This window comes from Triticum urartu, chromosome 5 (genome assembly GCF_003073215.2).
Source record: "Triticum urartu cultivar G1812 chromosome 5, Tu2.1, whole genome shotgun sequence".
NCBI lineage: Eukaryota > Viridiplantae > Streptophyta > Magnoliopsida > Poales > Poaceae > Triticum > Triticum urartu.
In genome coordinates this window covers 38,021,615-38,026,723 of record NC_053026.1, presented here as the reverse complement: position 1 = coordinate 38,026,723, position 5,109 = coordinate 38,021,615, and positions in this window count along the sequence as shown.

Here is a 5,109-nt window from a genome sequence, read left to right as displayed (position 1 = left end):
TCAAGCCCTCAGCTCTGCCGTCATTGTCAAACACGGCTCAGCCCTTGGAGGAGCTCCCCCAGCCACCTGCCTCAGGAGCTTCGACCTGTGGCCCGGCCTCAGGAGCGCGCCTGCTCCTGACGATGGAACCTCAGGAGGGATGTTGGATCACGGAGCTCCGGAGCTACTTGACGCAAGGGACCTTGCTGGAGAAGGAGGAGGAGGTAGAGCGCGTGGCACGCCAGGCCATGGCATACTGCATCAGAGACGGAGAGCTCTACCAGAAGCGACCAAACGATGTATCCCCGCGCTGCATCTCCAGGGGGCAAGGGAAGGAGCTACTGGAAGATATACATGGCGGAGACTACGGACATCATTCGTCATCGTGGACCCTCATCGGCAAGGCGTTCCGCAGTGGGTTTTATTGGCCCACCGCGCTCAATGACGCCGTGGAACTAGTGAAAGCTTGTGAAGCCTGCCAATTCCACGCCAAGCAGATCCATCAGCCAGCAGGAGGCTTGCAGACTATTCCCCTGTCGTGGCCATTCGCAGTCTGGGGGCTGGACATCTTGGGCCCGTTTCCTCGGGCGCTAGGGGGCTATCGCTACCTCTACGTTGACGTGGACAAATTCACCAAGTGGGCTGAAGTGGAGGATGTCCGCGCCATCCCTGCGGGCTCCGCGGTCAAGTTCATCAAGGGCATCGTAAGCCGGTTCGGGGTGCTGAATCGCATCATCACAGACAACGGTTCGTAGTTCACCAGTAACCTCTTCAAAACATATTGTGCTAACCTTGGAACGCAGATATGCTACGCCTCAGTGGCGCACCCCCGAAGCAACGGCCAGGCCAAGCGAGCCAACGCGGAGGTCCTGAGGGGCCTCAAGACCAGGACGTTCAAGAAGAAGCTGGAGGCCTGTGGCAGAGGTTGGTACGACGAGCTTCAGTCCGTGCTGTGGTCCATCCGCACCACCGCGACCAAACCGACTGGAGAGACCCCATTCTTCCTGGTCTACGGAGCGGAAGCAGTCCTCCCTCACGAGGTCAGACGTCACTCCGCGCGGGTCCTGGCATTCGACGAGGCGCAGCAGGACGCCATGCGGGGATGGACCTCGTGTTGGGGGAGGAACGTCGCCGCGAGGCCGCGCTGCGAGCGGCGAGGTATCAGCAAGCGCTGCGGCGATATCACTGCCGCAACATCCGCCCCAGGACTCTTGAGGTAGGAGACCTCATGCTCAGGCGGGTCCTCTCCAGGGAGGGACTGCACAGGCTCTCTCACATGTGGGAGGGCCCGTTCAAGGTTGTTCATCTTTCCAGGCCCGGCTCCGTGCGCTTGGAGACTCAGGAGGGAGTGTCGGTCCAGAATGCATCGAACATCCAGCACCTCCGGAGGTTCTACCCTTGAAAAGGCCCAGAGCCTGTGAAGCAAGGCGAGTGCCTGTGAAGCTATCGCATTTTGGGAAAGGCCCAGAGCTTGTGAAGCAAGGCGAGTGCCTGTGAAGCTATCACGTTTTGGGAAAGGCCCAAAGCCTGTGAAGCAAGGCGAGTGCCTGTGAAGCTATCGCGTTTTGGGAAAGGCCCAGAGCGTGTGAAGCAAGGCGAGTGCCTGTGAAGCTATCGCGTTTTGGGAAAGGCCCAGAGCCTGTGAAGCAAGGCGAGTGCCTGTGAAGCTATCGCGTTTTGGGAAAGGCCCAGAGCCTGTGAAGCTGTCACGTTTTGGAAAAGGCCCGGATCTTGTGAAGAAGGCCAATGCCTGTGAAGCTCGCCGCCTGTGACACTCTCACGCCCCGGAGTCTCAGGAGCGCCGGCCTCAGGCCCTTGGGCTCCCTCCCACGCCCAGTGGCAGCACTTAGCTCCGCGCTGGTGAGAAGACGTCGAATACTAGATTAGGTGCCGGACGCGGCTTCTCATTTGCTTTCTGCAGTTGGCTTGTTCCTTCTCATTTGAAGTTTTATTGAAGTTGTTGCCGTTTTTGGCTTGTGGTTCTTTGGATTTTCGCTCTCCTGCCTCGATTTCTCTTGCGCAATGCCTCGCGAGGGGGGGGGGCACCTGAGCGCCCTCGCGAGCGTTCCTATCCTAGTCGTTCAAAGAGTTCGCGACCTGGGCCCCACACAGCAGCACCCCTCCAGTCCGTGCCCCACGGGCATCGCGGCGCAGAAAAAGGGCCTGAGTCGGTCGCCCCCCCCCCCCCACGGCCGGGGACGGGAACTATCCACGCTCAGGCACATAGCCGGAAGGAACGGTAACGAAAGCAAAACAGTGATTAACAACAATAACCCAAACACGCCCCCACGGGGCTCCGCACTATTGTCTTTGTTACACAGGAAAAAGGGAAAAGGAAGAACAAATCCGGCGCGGCTCGCCTCACACCAGCCCGCGAGGAAGGCACGAGCTGCCTCCGGAGCTCAGGTGGATTCCCTCTCGCGCCTCACCAGGCGCATCGGCGTGGGGGCTGATCGCGGCCGCCGCTGGAGGAGTCGCCGTCTGAAGAAGAACCAGAGAAGCTTGAGGAACTCCGAGCGCCGCCAGCCGCGCGAGCGCTGCTACCTCCATCATCACCAGAGCTGGGTTCCCAGCCGCGGTCGCCACCCTCGGGGCAGCACCCCGCGCGGCGACCATCTTCCCCAAACACCCTCACGTAGAGGGTGGCGTCGCCGTCGAACTTGAAGTGTAGGGTGCACCGGTGGCCCAGGCCACATGCACGGGCAAACGTCTGCCAACCGCGGGCCAGGGACAGGCTCCCAGCCGCGGAGACCTCCAGGGAGACCCATGAGGCCCGGCTGCAGCAGCCGTCGGCCTGGAGCCAGAGGCCGCCCGGGAGCTTGCCAAGGAGGAAGCGAGGCAGCGGGAGCCGGGTGCTGGACGGCTCCGCCGACCACACGACAAACTCCGGCAGCACTTCAACAGCACGAACGCGCGGCCTGGGGGGACGCGCAGCCGGAACGCACCACCCGGCTGCAGCAACCCGCCCGTCGCCGTGATGAAGATCACCACCACGGCCGCGGGGAGCCGCCACGATGGCCACGGGATGCTTGCGAGGGCACCCTTTGCCGCGCTTGGGTGGGGGAGAGGCGGGCTCAACCCGACAAGCCTTCCCCTTCTCGGCGGCCGAGAATCTCTTCGACGGGGCCATGAAGAAGAAGGAGAAGCAAGGAAGAATGGACTAGAAGGGCACGCATAGTTCCGTACTTATAGCCGGCGAAGGCCAACCGCCGGCCTCCACGATCACAGGTAATCATGACACGATCTGCATGCAGGGACTTGTCCAACTCGTGCGATCACCGAGGCGTCGTGGGGAAGTGGAGACGCCCAGGTCCCATCAACCGCCACGCGGCGCCCAAGGCCGCAGGCTGTTAGGGCCCGCGGCGCTTCGCCCTCCCCCTTTCGCCTCTCGGCACGGCCAAGTCCGGGCGCGCCTTGGGCCCGGGGGCTACTGTCGGCATTCTGGGAACGGGGGTCCCCAGACTTGCCTGCCTGTGGCCTGCGGCGTGGCTCAAAGGAGGCCCAACACGGCCCATCTTCATCAACGCAAGACTCAAGACCCTCGCGAGGGGCCAAGCCTCGCGAGGCGGACGACCCAGAGCTTCCTCAGGCACGGCCTCGTCAGGCTGGCTCGCGAGGAGGCGGAGAGATCAAGGCGGAGTACCTCGCGAGATGCCCGTGACGCAAGCCATGATGACTCAGGGCGCCAGGCGGGTGCCAGCGCGCACATCGTCCTTGTTTCCTCTTTGGTGCAAAGGGGGCAAGCGCAGCCGCGGAGTACCGAGGCATCACGCAAAGGTTGCCATTTCGGTGCAACGAGACCAAGACCAGGAGGACTACGAGACGAAGGTCACCGTGGAGCCCAAGACGGCATCATCACGAGAGCTTTGCGCAGGCGAAGACTGCTTTTGTCAGGATAGTTGATACTTGCTGTCCCCCTTCAAATTAGACCGCCATTGTTGGCTCCCTTCCCGCTCGATGTTTGGGAAGAGGACCAGGGCCTCTATAAATAGGACCAGCCACCCACATAGCAGAGGGAGGTTCTGAACGGTAGACAAGTGAGAGCAAAGTAGAGAGAGTGAGGGAGAGAGAGAGAAGGGTGACTGAACTCCTCCTAGCAGTTCATCGCCCCAGCCAAGAACAGACCCTCGCGAGGCTGTTCTTCCTTGTATTGTTCATCATCATCAGCCCCAGGAGGCAATCCACCAACCACACACTGGAGTAGTGTATTACACCACAACGGTGGCCCGAACCAGTATAAATCTTGTGTCCCTTGTGCAGTTCTTTTAGTAGTTTAGATCTTTGCGAGGCGGGGAGGTAGAAGGCGTAATCTCCGTGTGCACCCCAGTGTTCGAACCTTAAGGGTCTGCCGGAACCCGAAATCCGACAGTTCCGCCCTTCCTCTTCGGAGATGCACCTTTGAAGGACTCGGGTAGTGCTTTTCTTATAAATCTCTCCCTCATGGACTTTATAGGCTTTAGATCGCTGCACTATGCAGTGGGCCTCGTTTTGGTCCTCTGGGAGTTCCTGCCTAGTAAGGTAGGCTAGGAATGGTTCTTTCCATGGGGCGATAACCGCCATTATTACGTTGGCTGAAGGTGTAATTTCATTGGCAGAGCCTCCAATTATGTCAGATTGTTCGGCGTCGAGTGGTGCGGCTAGGTCCGGGCTGTTATTTGCGGGTCCCCCCTCCCATGCTACGGATGGCTTGAACAATCTTTCCAAAAAGATGTTGGGGGGACTGCATCGCGTTTTGCTCCGATGCGTGCCAGGACGTCCGCTGCTTGATTGTTTTCTCGGGCTATATGGTGAAACTCCAGCCCTTCGAACCGAGCTGACATTTTTAGGACGGTGTTGTGGTAAGCTGCCATTTTTGGGTCCTTGGCATCGAAGTCTCCATTTATTTGGTATATCGCAAGGTTTGAATCCCCGCGTACCTCTAGGCGCTGGATACCCATGGATACTGCTATCCGGAGACCATGTAGGAGGGCCTCATATTCGGTTGCATTGTTGGAATCCGTGTACATGATCTGGAGCAGATATTGGACTGTGTCTCCTGTGGGGGACGTCAGGACGACGCCAGCCCCCAGTCCGGCCAACATTTTGGAGCCGTCGAAATGCATAATCCAGTTTGAATATGTGCCATACTCT